At 36.8% G+C, this 17,386-nt stretch overlaps 1 protein-coding gene across 1 annotated transcript in view; it reads left to right on the top strand.

Annotated features, from left to right (window-relative positions):
• Positions 1–324: 324 nt before the first annotated feature.
• LOC108720418 (LIM domain only protein 3) overlaps positions 325–17,386 on the top strand; it is a 117,220-nt gene continuing 100,158 nt past the window's right edge. The window contains exon 1 of the mRNA XM_018444416.1: positions 325–809. The gene's annotated coding sequence lies outside the window, so the exon portion shown is untranslated. The remainder of the gene's footprint in view (positions 810–17,386) is intronic.

The raw sequence follows: 17,386 nt of genomic DNA, 5'->3' as shown, positions 1-17,386 counted from the left end.
GAAGCCAATTCGCAAGTTCGAGGCTCGGACGGGAGAGCAGTTCTCGCGCTCGTTACGAGATTAAGGAAAAAGCTCCGCAGCCACGAGGGGGTGGCGAGGTGGCGACTGGGGCACCCGGGGCCCACCCATGGAGACGTGCCCCCTTTCGAGGTGTCCTATCACCGACCTGAGCTTATTCCGCCCCTCAAGCTCGGGCCACACCCGCAATCATGCGCAGTTTCCACCCATCGGCCAATGAAAAGCGCCCAGTAGCTTGCAAGCTCGCCGCTCCGGCTCCGGCTTTCGTGGCTGAGCCACTCCGACCAAACACCACGTGGCACGCGTCCGAGTTGCACGTGCATTCGCGGAGCTGCGAGAGCCCGGTGCGCGCGCGAGAACGGGTGCTTGCGAGAGAGCTTGCGAGAGAGCTTACGAGGGATCGGAGCGACGGCTAAGGATAGCGGAGAATTGTGTCTTCCTTCACCGTGGAGAATCCCCGTTTCTCCTTTTTGTGCGAGCTCCTTGAACAGCTTCTTTCTGTAACGCGTTCTTTCGATCACTCTATCACTCCCTTGCGCTTTCATTCTTCTTCTCTTCTATCTTTCTCTTTTTCTCATTTTTCTTCACGCGCGCGCGATCCCTCTTTATATCTTTTAACGCATTTCATATAAATGATCGATTGAGTCATTGTCATATTGTACTATTGTGACGTGAAAGATTTAACTGTGCTTCGAGAAACCTGCTTTGAGAAACTTACCCGACGTTTTTCGTCTTCACTGTAAGTCAAGAGCTGTTGGCAAAGACGAAGATTTCAACAAATTACGGACAAGGTAAGAAAATTATTTATTTGCCATCAAAGATTATTGCTTGCATACGTAGAAAGTTAAAGAAAAACATTTTTACATCTTTTAATTCGCATTTTATTGTATGTATTATAATAAAAAATGCGTATTGAATATAATTTCTGATAGCAGTCAATGACAAATAACATTCAATTAAACATATTAAAAATAAAACATTTATGAGAGTAAATGCATATACATGACATTTGCGTGAAAATTTAATTTTTTTTGAACGACAGTAGAAATATCGTGATAAATCAAATAATTAAAATTTAAGGAATATTTAATTAACTCTTTGACTAGTTTTTAGTACATTATACGTCTGTATTCCTTTAAATATCTGTAAAACTTTAATTTATAAAGAAATATTATAATTATGCGGAAATTTTTAAAGATATTAATTTTCCTATAATTTCTTATATTATAATTTACCATGTTGTTTATTTTGCTAAATAGAGAAAAAATTATAAGAAATTGAATAGAATTTGTTTCAAAAATTATTATTTAGTTCGTTTATAATGTAAATAGCGTTATACACACACACACACACACACACACACACACACACACACAAAATGTGTATCTAAATTAATCGAATTTTAGACAATCCTACAGTTTTAATAAAAATTAATTCTTTATATAGCATTTATATAAAAATATAATATGTAAATGAGACTTTAAGATATAATATGGTACATGTAAGAAAGTTTGACATATAATAGGCATCGGTGTCGGCTGGAAGAGAGCCGATATTCAACAGTTGGTCCTTCTTTTATCTTTGAAACTTAACCCTCGATGCTTCCACCCTTCAAACAGGCACCCTCTGTTCATACACCCTGAGAGAAGCACTTCTTGAGGGTGTAACAAAAGTATTTAAAAAAAGTTGAGGGAATTTTCTGCGTAAAACAAGGCGAAAATATATTCCGAATAATAAAACGAACTAACGAATAGATAATATCTGGATTTTTCCTCCTGTACTTGAAATAATCCCAAGTTTTTTTTATTTGGGACTTTGTACTAATCAGGTTACAGTTTATAATACAATAGTTTATAACCAATCTACATGCTTACGACATTATATTTAATTAATAAAAACTTTTTATTTATTCAAGTCTTAAAAAGTTTTATTTATTCAAGAAAAAGAATGAAGCAGATTTTGTTTTATATAATTAAAATTGCTGTTTTGTTTAATCAACGATATTTGATGATTTGACTACACATCAACAAGACAATTTATTTTTGTTTTATAATTTTGCCAATTTAATGTTGCAATGTCCACAAAGGATAAAAAAGTATTTTCAAAATTATTTTAAAGTTGAGGTAAAAATTTAAAAAATATATACATATAAAATTAGAGTCGCGCCTTTTCTGACGAAAATATCAAAGAAAATTTTTTTTTATCGCCTACTCCAAGTATTAATATTTGTCTAGAAATGTTCAGTTCATAAATTTAAAAAAACCTACTCACATAACATTCTACACATTAAGAAAATTTTATACATTTTGTAGGTTGTTTAAAATAATTCTTTACAAAATTATATATACTAAATAATGTTCTATTAATCACGAAATTGTGAAATTCATTATCTCGTTTCACAGTATACAAACACGATATGTGGCATGGTAGTGAACGAGCCAATTTATCCCTAAAAGTACCAATCCACTCATTCGACGATGTTCTTTCTTCGTTCGGTCCGCAGCGGAGGAATTCGCGGACTCAGTGCAATAGGTGCGGCCATAGGTGTAACATATTTATGTTGTGAACCGGCCGAGTGCGAGCAATAAATAGCAGAGGCGTGGGAAGGGTGAAAGAGAGAGACAAAACGCATGTAGGGGGGCAGTTCGCTGAGGCGCGCGGGGCCAGAGCGATTACGTTTCCCAAACCCCTCGCTCTCTCGCGCAACCGAGTCACCGGCACCACCATCCACCACCGTTTTGCTCCCTACAACCCCCGCGCGAATCTCCAGCCCCGCCCGCCCTCGCCCGTCTCCTCGCGCGCGCCTCGTCCCACCGGACCCTTTACGGCGCCCGAACAACCCTATTCGTTTGTTTCCAGCCTGTATGTGCACGTACACGGAGGTATGCAATTTCGGTGTCGGGAATGCGCGCTACCGGACGAACGACCGATGTATCGTGTATCAGTGTTAGAGCTCTTACAAAAGAAAGAAAAGATATAATAGTTACCCTTTCGAAAAATCAGTAAGACATAAAACTGAGGATCGTTGGATGAAAGAATGCTTCGTCGAAATGAATTTTAAAGATTATATCTTTACAGAAAGCGAATACTGGTCAACTTAACCGTTCATAAGCATACATATTATTTACTTCGTAGGTACTCTGGATCTTTTTTGTCCAGCCCAAATTTCTTTACTAAGTGTTTTGGGCTTTTAAAAAAATTTAGAAAAATTCAGGATTACTTTTTAACATCTCTGGCAAATAGTTCTACATTGCCAAATAGTTCCTTAACTCAAATGTTAAAACCTTTATTTAATAAACACTGAGAAATGTGCCAAGAAATTTTGAGAAAATTTGAGAAAAAGATGTATCTAGAAGGGTTAATACTGATTAATTACTTATTTGAAGTACTAAAAGCAGTGGATAGTTTTTAATACTAAAATAAATAATATTATAATTACTGTCTTTCAGCACCTATTAAATTGATATTAATGCCCATTAAATCAGTATTAGATTTCTGTAAAAATAGTTGACATAAAAAGCGATTACTCTTTATTATAAACATTAGATGTCGTAAACATCCTATTGAAGTTACATAAAAATTTAATAAATAAAAGTTAAGTTATGTGATTCAGATCATAAATATGTGATTCAGATCACACACACACACACACACACACACACACACACATAAATGTGTGATTCAGATCATAAGATTCATTTAATGCTGCGCGAGTTAATTTTCACATCTCGTGTTATTTCAAAGATTTTGAAAGGATGTGCGACAAGTACAGACGATGAAGGATGTCCCAAATCTAAATTGTTTATTCACAAATTTCTTGGTCACCAACAATTATCTTTCCTTTAACAAACATTAGGACTGTAATTGAGATTGTAAGCTATTAATGCTATTTTTTTCGTTAGAAAATAATGATATTTTCGCAAATATAATTCTATATAATATCTAGATATACGATAATGTCTCAAAAGCGGAGAATGCGATATTCGGTACGAGTGCGCCAATACGGTATTTCGTATTAGCGCCCCTATTACTCTTCCGCTATTACGGTTACCAGGCGACGTAACGTTCTCCGATAACGAAGCACACGAGTGCATACGGGCACGCGGACGAGCGGACATATCGGAACGCAGATTCGTGGATCCGAATCCGGGCGGTATGCTCGGGGCGCAATTATGCTGAAAATCTTGACTGGAGGACCCTTTCGCATACCGATCGCCCGAGCCAATCCGATCGAGGATGCATCCGTAGGCACGCCGATCGGAGACGCGCTAGTCGGCCAGTCGGGTAACCAAATGATGCATATCTCTCCTCAATCCGTCGTGTCCCGAATGTCTCGACATGTTGCACGTTCCCATTCGCAGGAACGAGGGGAGGACTGTCTATGATGGGTGGGCGGACTAGCTCGAAAGCCGTGGGTGAGGAGAACCAGCTCGGGGAGGGCCCGAGCGTATGGTTGCGATGAGGTCGAGAGCTTGCGGCCGGATGCCAGTCTGACCATGTCTCTACCGGCGCGTTACTTGCGAGCTCGTCAGCCTCTCGCTCCTAGACGCATCCTCGCCAGAATCCGAGCAATGCGGCTCAAGAGTCCGCGCCGGCGCTGCAGCTGCACTCTAGGATGCAGCTCTCGGCTAGCTTAGCGGCTATACCGGGCGCGATCCTCGACGGGGATTGGCCGGTCGAATATCATCGAGACGGGGCATTGGGGTGGTCTTCAGTGGCTGCCGGTATGCGTGGTAATAGGAGGATCTTCGCCACGATATCGGAGGAAAATTGCGAGCCATCGTAGATAGAAACAATAACGCGAGAGTGTCTTATTTATACTCAAGTTTTTTTTCTTTTTCTTTTTTTCATTCAATATTCTCCTCTTCTTTATCTCTCAGTAATATTTAATATGAGATAAAATATGTGTGAGAATACATTTTATATATCAAGTTGTATTTAAAATAAATATGAAATTAGAGAGAAGTAGATTTATATTTATATTATATATATATATATATATAGAAATGTTGATTTTATATAAATTTTGCATTTAGCGGTCTAAAATCTGGTCAACGACGCTTTAAAATTCAATGTTATACATCAAATTCGTTGTTATAATTGTGAAATTTGCATTGCCCGCTGTGCATTACATTAATAATTGGGTCGACTCTGTTTAAGCTTTTAATCAAGTACTGACAAAATGCGCGCGTTGTGCGTCGCGCAGTATTCCCTCTCGCTTAGTGTGTGACGGAGGCGCGTCGAATGCGGCTTTTGCAAATGAATTTTTCGGGGCACGCCATCGTTCCGCGTTGATACGTTTGCATCGCGGTGATTTCGCAGGGCACCGAGCTATATAACGCGCGAGGGGCCGCGGGTAACGAAATTCCCCCGATGCGTGCATCTCACGCATTCCGCAGCGAGATTGCGCAAAAATCGGGCGAAACAAACGCAACTAATTTAACTGCTTTCGAACAATTAATCCGAAGCATTTAATTTAATTGCGCCGCAGCCCGTCGAGTCCGGCCAACAGCCAGTCGGAACAACGACCAGCGCAAAACCCGGGACGGAATTTTCAGCTCGACGCGATGGCTCGAATTCTTTGGCGTGTATAAAACAAAATAAAAACATTTGACAATTGAAAGTTGACCCGGAGAAAGGCGTGCTTGTTGCAATATCGACATTTGAGATTTGATACGATCTATTTGGTAAAAATGTCTCATGGAACATTTGAATGGCCGTGTATAAATACTTTTTCCCTTTATTCGTTTTATAAATGAATGTCAATTTAATTTTTTTTTAGATTATGTAACGATGTATCATATTTTTCTATAAAAATGTCAAAACAACTTTTTTTCGCAATTTCCAAATTAAACTGCGTGCTTTAAATAAGTCTCAAGTTCAAATGGTTTCATACAAATGGAAAACTATAGAAAAATTTGTTACATTTTTTGCTTGTCAATTTAACTTTTAACATTACTTTAACATTACGTAACATTTGTAGAATTAGCTACAATTTATGGAATTGTGTTTGAAGGCCAATTAATAATCGGCGCGCTAGTTTGTTTGAACTGGAAATTGAAAAAAGTCACACAAAAATATTATTAGGTATCAAGAGCCGTCTTGATTGAATATGGTCTGTTCCGCTTATTGGCATTGATATTTTTTTTAAATTTAAATGAACATAAACAGGAATAAATGTTAGTAGCTATAAACGTAAATACTCTCATGTGAGGATTAAAAAAGAAGAACGATTGATAAAGTAGATAGACGTGGAGAAAAAGACGAGAACCGACGAGAGACGATACGAGGGTGCGCTATGGGTGGATGTAATTAATAGCAAACCCGTATAAATCAGAGACAGGTTGGATGCACGCTGGTACGCGGCGTTACCGATGCAGGATTATGCCCAGAGGGGCAGTTACCCCACGACTCGCTAATTTTTCACACAGCCGCCATAATGGTCCGGGCTAATTACTGATTTTTATCAACGCGAGTTGCTTCCGCGCGCGTGTGAGTGCGCTTACGTACGTCGGTGTGACTGAAAGGTGTAAAAAGAGGAACGGCTCACGGTGATAAAATGCGGCGAGGAAAAAATGCGATTCGAGGTTCAACAGATCAAAGTCGATTTCATATTAGAGCAGTATAATACATCCAACTCAGAGTGAACTCTATAGAGTCTATAGTATAGTAGAGTCAATCATCGAGAAGTTCTCCACCGAGGACACCTTCTATCTCAATTCCTAGAAAATAACACTTTAACAAAGATTGTACTGTTTTCTTTGTCAGAGATTCACTTATTGATTAATGCTGTTTTCTTACCATTTCCTACTAGAATGTAGGAAAAAGTCAGAAAGATAAGTATTTATATATAATATTTAAATTTGTAATGTCAAATTATTACACAATTTAAGTTATTTTTAACCATTTTTATAGGTCGCCACTGCTCTTACTCAATATGTCGTTAATTTAACTAAAATACTGGAATCAAACAGTTTAATTCAAGAAAATGTTTTAAATTTAAATTAAATTTAGTTTATTAACACATTTGTTAACACATTCCGTGTTAATTTTAAATAACTTGACTACCACGCCATGTAGGTCACTAATGACTCGCGATATTTCTATTTGTGTTTGTTATATTTATACAATAACATGTAATCCGTAATGGTTAAAACAATATAAAAATTATTATTAAAGAAGAAAGCCTCTAATGCACCAATATGCATTAGTGGCTTTCTTCTTTAATAATAATTTTTATGATGTATCATATATTATCATTACATATCTACGTATAATATCAGAAATTATTTCACAATTATGTTTTTTTTATAGCCAAAATATTAAACAACCTGTATGGAAAGTCCAGTGTGGTTCACCGAAACGTGTTAAACTCATGCTACAATTGCATAAGCGTAGTTGTAAGTGGTTGTAAGAATTGACCAATCACTATCGATTATGAGAAAAATAATCTACTATAATTATATATAAATTAATTCTTACAATTACAACCACTTACGACTACATTTACCCAATTATTAAATGAGCTTAAAATGCACGTTAACTTATTTTTGACGTTGTTTAATTTGAAATAACCACAGAAATAAAAATTAATTTACATTTTGACACACATGGAAGTGAAAAATATTATTTAAGAAATTGGGTTATTGTTGCTTCTTTGATATCTCATAGTGCCTTCCTTTCCTCCGTCAAGTCAGTTTTCTATAGAGGGGGAATATTCTATAAAGAAGTTTAGTAAAGTTTAGTATAGATCACTCCAGTATATACTTATAAAGCTCACTTTATGCATCGCCGCGAATAATCTTGCGCTGCTACGAATGACTATTTTTTTAAGGTATATTTGAAGAACACTGTCACATCCCAATAAAATCAGTGCTCGTCGTCTCCGTTTACTTTACACAATTTGGCGACATTTCATAGCGACGGAAATTTGCAAGTTCTTCGTCGCGCTACAGGTCGCTCCAAGTTTCGTGCACCAGGCAGAGATATTCCTCTCCCGCTTCAGTAGATACAGCTAACCAGCCCCAGACGCCTATGTACTTAACGTAACCCATGTAAGCTCACGCTAGAACAAATTTACCACCAAGCTGCTCCCTCGTCCCCCTCGCCCCGCACCGTGCCTTCGTCGAGAGCTTCGAGTCCCTTCTCACCCCTCGTAATTCGCCCTCGAAACACCGATGCTATGAAGTTGTGTTGAACTTTTCGCGAGCATAGTTTGCGGAACACCCTCGGGTGACTGCGAGCGCTTACCTTCGTTCGTGACATGTATCTACAGAGAGGGCGTCTGACAGTGGGAAGCGGGAAAGCAGGGGAAACGAAAGGTGAGTCAGGCAAATTTTGGGTAGAAAAGGAGTGTTTCGTCATCGCCTAAAAAGGCGCGAATTTTTATCGAGAGTTCGCTAGATCGGCATTAACAGCTACCTGTTGCCTATCTTCGCAATATTTCGATAGAATCGTATCGATTTATGATATACAGGAAAAACAGTTTTATTGAAGTATCTAAAAATTTAACTAGATATTCCTACAGATCTAAAAATAATTTTGTTCAACTATCAAAATAATTATGTATTATTATGACTATCAAAATAATTAGAACGTTCAAGCTAGTTCCTAGAATATCAAAACTTTTTGCAATATTTCTCATTATGCTTGAATTTCCTATATATAATTAATTTGATAGTCCAGCAAAATTATTTTCAGATTTGTATCTGTGCAGGAAAGAACGATTTTGCTGGAGTAAATATTAACGAGATACAGATCTAAAAATAATTTTGGTGAACTATCAAAATAATTATGTAAGACGTTAGCAACAAAGCTAGTTGTTAGAATATCAACACTTTTGGCAGTATTACTCATTATGTTTGAATTCTCTATGTAATTATTGATAATCTAACAAAATTATTTTCAGATCCGTATCTCTACCTAAATTTTTTTATACTTCAGCAAAATCGTTCTTTCAATAACTTGATAGACTATATATGATTTCGACGATTTTTTAACAAGTTCGTTCAATTACGAATCAAGTATGGTTTATTAATACAAAAACTCAAGATTCGCAATGTCGCAAGAATCTTCGTGCTCGGAGATCGAAAAGTTTTCTCACGATAAATACCAGAGAATCGTCGAGATGTATGAACTCAGCTTGTGTTCCTTCGTCTCAAACTTTCTGTTTTTTTTTTCTCGAGTCTGTAGATCCTAACTAGCACATACGCACGTTGGCAGCTAAAATGGTACACGCGTTAGGAATTCTCGGCACGGCAGTCGGAGCCAACAGGCTCCGCAGAAACTTACGGGCCAACTTTGAGGGGGGTATAACGGCATTACAACGTTATTAGATTTACCGCAAGCACCTACCCGGAGGCACTCCTGCACATTACCCACATACCCCTACCGAAGTATAAGTAACCCTAAGCGTCCCATAGAACTCACCTCATGGCTCCTCTACCGCCGTGCATTAAATTATGCGCGTGCGCCCTATACTACGAGTTACTTCGTTTGTTTCTCATATTAATCCCGACGAATATTCATAGAATTCTTTAAGCGAGACGAAATTAATCTTTGACATATCGCTTCTTTATTTAAAAAATGACATGGCTCAAAACATGTGATTTTCCAGTTATTATCATGAATAAGTTAGATAAACATTATCTTATTAATCATCAAAAGCTAACTAACTTAACTTCATAAAATATTGTCAATACCGTCGCGACTCAAAAAGTAATTTTAAGGTGAAACAAAAATAATATTTGATCATGTTGAGAATATAATATTTTTTTGCCGATATATTATTTGATTAGTTAACTATTTTCTATCCAGTTGAAAAGTTAGACTATAGTTTTTCCCCTTTTTTGGAAAACTTAATTTTTTTAGTTGTACTTTTGAAGCAAAGTGATAGTGAATGTGAAAAAGAAAATGTCACTTTTGAAGTGAAGCGATAGTGAATATAAAAAGGAATACAAATGTTTATTATGGGGATTTTCTACAATAAGCCATTATTTAAACTTAAGTCTTAAGTCGTAAGAAATTGACCATAGTTGATTATTCTTCTCATATTCGATTGTGATTGGTCAATTTCTTATGACTTGAGACTTGAAGCTTAGGTAACGGCTTATTGTGAAAAGCTCACATTACACTTATTTATTAATTTGATAATAACAATACATATTTACTTTATATACATATTTTAGTACCTTTCGATATTTTAATTAGATACATAATAACTCATTTTAAATTGACCGATTTATATAATATCAATTTTTCAACATTTTCGCACGTGTCGTATACAAATGCACTGTAATTTCGCGTAATGATCTCTCATCATAAAAGAGAAAACGACAAAATAATTTAAATGCGCAAGAAATAATTGTGAGAACGGAGATGCGTGTGGCGAGCATAGATAGCGTGGGTGCGAGAAATGCAAGAGAAATTTCGGCGCGGCTAGCTATTGAGTAGCTACCCTTAAGATAAGGGTGGATTCACCCCGTCCCTCATACGTTTCCGCTATCTGACGCTAAACGGCACCGCTGCTCGGTGGCCTTCCACGGTAAAAGGGATGGCCCCGACAGTGCACGGTTCTACATAATACGTTGGCACATTACTGTCGAAGCACCGTTAGATAAGCGGAATTTAGAACGGAGCGAGACAGGATTTTTGTACGACCGGCATTTGTGAAGGATCGCCGGATCTCCAGATCGTCAGATTTGTGTGTGCAGCGCTTTCTCTGTGCGCCTCTTATCCAAACAAATTCACATCTCCGGTTTGGTCGAAGAAAATTTACGTGAGATGTGGATTGTTAGACATATTCGAAAGATTGAATAACACTATCATGTAAGGAAAAGGAAAAATTAACTGTACAATGAGGAGCTATATATAAAATGCAATTAAAATCATCATTTATGAATTATCTACATAACACGTAGATCAAAAATTTTTTTAGTACTATAAAAGTACAATAAAAAAATTTCATCAGTAACACCGTGATCGTTAAGTGACTCCTGATCACTCATGAATATTTAGGTGGATGTCATAAAGGAAAAAACACATAATGAAAATTCTTGCTAGCTATATTAAGACAGAAATATTTTTTAATAAAATAATTTTTGCATTGGATGAAGTACACTTGTAAAGTAAACCGGAAACTTCCTTTTTATTTCGGAATAAAATTATATTTACCTTATTTGAGAATAATTATTTTAATTCAGAATAAAATTATATTTATCTCATTTCAACAGCTGTCATATAGTATAGCTTATTTTTAGATTAGACATAATTCATTTTCAAATGTATTTCTTATTGATTACCGGAACATAATTAAGAGAAGATTCGATATATTTCACAAATCTATTCAATCGATTGCAAATGTGGTTTTGTTAAATATATACTTTAACATAATTTGCAAGAATTTTCTTTATGTATTTCTCTCGCATTTTCTGACATTACAATTCAAAATGGCTGCAGTGAATAGCCAGGAGCCTTAAATAGAATATAAAGATATCTTCAATCTAATATGAAGGTAGTTTGTCTGACGGTTCAATTCTTATCGCCGAACTCTCAATGTTTGATGAAATAGCATAGCTAGCAACGAAACTGATTTTGAAAGCCAGGAAAGACGAGGCCAATGCAACAAAGGCCTTTACACGTCTCACCCCCAACTCATTTAAGGCTAACTGTCCACAACGGGGGTGCAAACTACCCTTATCTGCGGACGTTTATGCCCACGCCTTATCTGGTAGCTCCCGAGTGCCTCGCGCTTGCTAACAACTAGGTATTCTCTCTTCCAAGCCAATCTCCTTTCTCAAACGACCTGAAGTCCCTTCCTCTCTTCCCATAGACCTGCTTTCTATTTTTTTCTATTCTTGCTTAACTTGTAGCTTTATCAATAGTATTCAAATTTTACAATATCTATTGGCAAGACATCTTTTTTTAAATTCTTTTGTCATTTTTAGCAGAAAAAGAATGTATTACTATTCAAAGAATGTATTATATATATAATTGTATTTTATATTATATATATATATATAAAATAACTATTATACACATATAATTTTCTAAAAGATTAAGTTAAACAAAAAAATGATTAAAAAAATTAAAATAATTTTTAAAACTAATTATCCATTATATGAACAAGCAAATGCTCATATATTAATTAATTCTGTGTATCTGTTCTAATCATCTGTTCTAATACAAAATAATATTTTTATCATCGCAAAATAAGTAAAATCAAAATAAATCTGTTATTTCATTTTTTCTATTTATTATATATTGCACTTATATGATATCGTTTAATGACCCTAATAAGAAACTTGTTAAAAATCAAATTAACACGATTTAACTTGCTTATTAAAAGACTTTAGTCTGCGACGCACAGAGAGAAAACAGAAGACAATCGACCAGGCTTCGATGTTTCTTATCTCGCGTTATTTCTATCCTACTCCTGTCTCTCGTTCCGTTTCGCGAAGCGAGACGGTTCGTGAACGACGGGAGGGTTCTGTCGCGGTTGCAGGATGTTGCGGTGAAAACAAAGACGTTACTCGCCCCTATCTGAGGGTTGTAAAGTAACCGTCGAACGACGACGAAACAGGGGCGTAATAAATGAGATAAGCTACGGATAGATTCCTGCGGGAGTGGAAGGCATAATCGATGAGTTTCTTCGTAATGCGATCAACGTCGAGCTTTATCTAATCGTATCGAGGAAAAATTGCGTAGCGAACGAATTCGAAGCGACGACGCGATAAATCCTATATAGATCGAGGGAGACAGTTATCACGAGAACAATTAAAAGGATAGAGAGATTCGTTTATGGTAAATTGACGATACATCGTTGAAGGGAACCAACACAAGAAGGACGGTTTTGTCTAAAGTATCTAAACATTTAACTGGATATAGAGGAAAATAATTTTGTTGGACAAATTAATTACGTAGAAATCTCAAGCATGATGAGCATGCTGCAAAGTTTTAACATTCTAGCAACCAGTTTGAGCTTCCTATATAATTATTTTGATGATCTAACAAAATTACCTTGTCAGAAAGGATTTTTAACAATGAAACAAAAAATATTCTTGTTAATTTTATCTTATGCAGGATAAAAATAAAATAATATTAAAACTTATTGTCTTGAGTCAAAAGTAACTTATTTATTGATTTATTGTCTGGAATCAAGAGTAATAATATAAATTTTAGTTTATGTATTCTTACGTTTAGAACAAATCTTTACTCAATGATACAAAAACGATGCTGACATCATAATATTTAACGCGAAAACGATGACCAAGATCATTTTATACTAGATTTAAGAATTGTCCATTTAAGAGTAAAATATTTTTCTGCTAACAATAAAATGATTGTCCCTATATTCTATTTCATAACAGATCGAACAATAATATCATTGAATCAGAAAATCGGTTCTATGGGTGTATTTTTTCAGATCTATATCTGACTAAATTTTTAGACACTTCAATAAAATCATCCTTCCCATGTAGAACTAGAACGCAGATGAAATAGAATATCCGGAGTCTATGTAAGTGTTATTGAGTCAAAAAGTGGTGACTGATATCGGCGGGCAGAGAGTGCGCTTGTTTGTGGATTGCGTGTACTAGTGCTTGTAATCGTACGAGGCGCGTAACGTTACAGCGGTCATATTATCGACCGCTCGTCGCATTGTTTTTTTTTCGTTATATTCGCGTGGGTGTCTCCGGATGAAACCATGTCCATCCACATCAGAGTTTTAGCTCGCAGTTTTTTTTCGGACGAGGAACACGCAGCACGTATCCAGCACGCACGCACGCACGCACATACGCGCGCGCTCGGAGAACGTCGGACTAATTGGAAGTCTTAATGGCACTCGACGGTAATAACGCAGTCGGGATCCGGGTGTGTATGCATCATATCGATCAGAATTTGCAACGAACCCCACTCGCTTCCCGAACCCCTTGCATCGCCTCGCGATTTGCCGCCCGTTCGTCAATGACGAATCAACAAACGGGACGGGTTTGATTTCATTCATTAATTCCGAGCGACTTCGCCCGGGTTGATTTCCGTTATATTTTGTAGTTGATTGTGTGCGGACTATAAGAGAGCGAAAAAGAGTAAAAGAGCTGAATAAGAGGAGAGTTGAGCGAGGGCGAAGCGAACGAGACAAAGGGGGTAGGAACATGGAAAAACGGTGAAGAGGATACACTTTTCCGATAAACCGAGGAACCGAATAACGTCTGACAAACAGAGTATTAAATGTATCGCCGCTGTAAATCATCGGGCAATTAAATTACCGACAATTCCTCGTTTCCTTGTTAACGTGCTTTTTTTCCTCATCGTCACACGACATACAATTTACCTCGACGTTTCCGACGCACTTGTGAAATTTTCGACGCGCGACCTGTAAAAATATGGAAATCCAAACACAGAAGTCTCGGTTTATTGGCAGTTTGAGTTTCTGTAGAAACGTGAGTTCATCGAGCGATGAGGTAAACAGAAGCCGGAAACGATAACTACCAACGTTCTGATACGGTTATATCGTTATCGGTATCCTATATAAGCGGTTATTAGGATAGAAGATACACCAGATGTGCGAGTGAGCGGGTTCATCGGATGAAAGAATGTTCCTAACATAAATCTACATTTATAATCTCATTTTTATTTAAGTTATGATAGCATCACACGTGTAAACATATGAACACATGTTGATTTATTTATTTCCTCGTATTTGAAAGGTGAAAACACAACTAAAAAAATTAGATTTTCCAGAAAAGAAAAGAAAATATTTTTCGACCTGATAGAAATTTATTGACTAATCAAATACAATAATATTGGCAGAACATATTTTTAACATATATCATTTTTACAACTCTTTTTAAGGGGTTTTTATTTTAACCCCACCTTTTCGAGATGATTTTTTTAAAACTATCCTTTTTTAATTAACGTTTTTTAAATAAAGTTAAGGTCTGTTTAATAATTTACTTTTTTGATGGTTCATAGAGTAATATTTAACTCATTCATGATCGAAAATCACGTTTTCTGAGTTTTGTCGCTTTTGAAGTTTAAGGGAACGATATGATTTCTTTTCTTATCAATTTGAAAATATTAAAGAAAATACAACGTATCATGTATCCAAGGGCATGTAGTGTCTTTCTTTATTTTAATATCAATGTGTGCTTATCGAGTGCAAGAATAGAGATACAGGGTGATCCAAATCTAGCAAACCATCTTTAGTCTACAGATTTTTTCCAGTTTAAAATCAATTTGTATTAAAAAATGTTGAGAAAAATCATCATTTACTGCAAAGTTTCAATCATTAATATTAAGAAGCTCCTAATCAGCTAATTCTTAAATATTAAAGTTAAATCCATTTGTATGAAATTAAATAAAAATACAAATTCTATTGTCTACTCTTGCATATCTTTCAGGATTATATCCTGAAAAAGGATCTTTCTTATTTTTGCTTAATTCAGAAATTATTGGCTCCTTATATAAAATGGTTCGACCGCCCCGGGACGTCCTGTACACGCCAGCATCGGTGAGGGCTACGGCAAAATGCCGCGAAGGGTGAAGGACCCGTCTTATTGACATCCCGTAACTGTACCGTGATTTAATATAAACTGCACAAAGCGTCTACCTTTGATAGGTAAATATGAAATATTCCGGTCGCGGACGAGTGCCCTTTCGGGCACAGGCTCGCGCTCGAGGGTGCGTTCGATCCCGCTTTCCAACAGGATGCAGGACATATAGACATACCACGTGCCCCCCTGCCGTCAGTTCCAACTCAGGAAAATGCTCTTGAGTAAAAGAGCGCGGATGCTCCATGCTTTGAGAACTTCGAAGATTTTGTCGTATGCGTCTTCCTTTCGTCAAGCGTCTGAATTCTTTCCGTGTGTATATCTGCCGGAATACTGCGTGATATGCGCGCGATGCGTAAAAGTTTGAATTAATATCCAAACAATATAAATAGATATAAATAAAACCTATATTTATACAAATATTTTTAAAATAAAAGGTAGTATTTAATATTTAATGCCTATACTGAGAGAAAAGTGTTTAACATTCGTGACTATAATTGATTAAATAATTATAGTTAAAAGCTCCATTTTTATCACAACTTTTTATCTCAAGAGAAAAAATAGTTGCAATTACCATAATTTAATCATAATTATTTTCAATGCTAATAGATATATGTTTTGATAAAACTATAAATATAATTATTATTATTAATATTACTACTAAATGTAAGTAATAGTAATTATGTCTATAGTTTTATCAAAAACATATAGTTAGAACTGAATAAAATGATCATAAATTAATTAAATTATGATAATTGCAACCATTTTTTTTCTCAATGTAAATGTAAAATGCTATAATTATAGCGCAAACAATCTACGTGTATATAAATTACGTTTATTTATCAACTGTAATATATTTAATATTTGCACGAAAGGAAATGAGAACGAAATGGGTAAAGATATGTCGCTCGACAAGAGATCGTTTTATATAATACGCTTCATCCGTCGGCGGGGTGCAATATATATTCTTCTCGCCGGTGCTCTTTGATCCTTTATTACATTTTTACAAGCGATTACATTGGGCAGCCGCCGGCGATCCTTCGAGACGACCTTATTTCCGCTCCTTACGATTGTCTTCAGATACCGCCTCAGCTTGCTGGCGCGTGCCCATCCCCGAAAGCGTAACGAAGTTTCCCGTGCCGCAAGGACGAAGATATTGTTCTTGTTTATAGCCAAGTTAACTCGAGTCCTGCCCCACGACTAGGGTTCATTCGCCCTTAATTAAGTTTAAGGGATTATAGAATTGTTCCGCAAAGTCGATTATAAGTCCGATGAGGAAAAGATAGCGGATTTTGCCGTGTACGAATACATCCAGAATTGAATTTTCACAGTATCCGACTCGCGATCGTCGGTTGAAAAAGCACGTAAATCACTGGAACTGATAAAATAATGAATGAAGTCTCTTTTCCCTACCCGTGAAACAAGCTGGTCGATCATAGTTTCGTTCAAATTCTGACAGTTCCCAGAGGATTTATCCTGTAACGCGATCGATTATCCAACTCCCCTCGGCTCGCTGTGTTCCCTCTCATCGAAATTGGAATCACTCACGCGGTGTTTAAGAGCGCGCGGCAAGGAAGCCGTCCCCAGCGGCCTTTAATTGGTATCGGCCACTAGTTAGCGCGAAATCATAGCTTTTAAGCGACACACGTCACAGACAGGCGCGCTCTCTCACTAGCCAAACGCTCCTGCGAAAGGCATCGGGATGGTTGGATCAACGGCACGATTATCGCCAGACTCGCGGATCAAAGATGAGCAAGAAAGAGAAAAAGATATAACGCATGGAGAGTGTGTGTGTGTGTGTGTGTGTGTGTGTGTGTGTG

This window comes from Mycetomoellerius zeteki, unplaced genomic scaffold (assembly GCF_001594055.1).
Source record: "Mycetomoellerius zeteki isolate Tzet28-1 unplaced genomic scaffold, Tzet1.0 scaffold15, whole genome shotgun sequence".
NCBI lineage: Eukaryota > Metazoa > Arthropoda > Insecta > Hymenoptera > Formicidae > Mycetomoellerius > Mycetomoellerius zeteki.
This window is presented reverse-complemented; position numbering and strand designations above follow the sequence as displayed.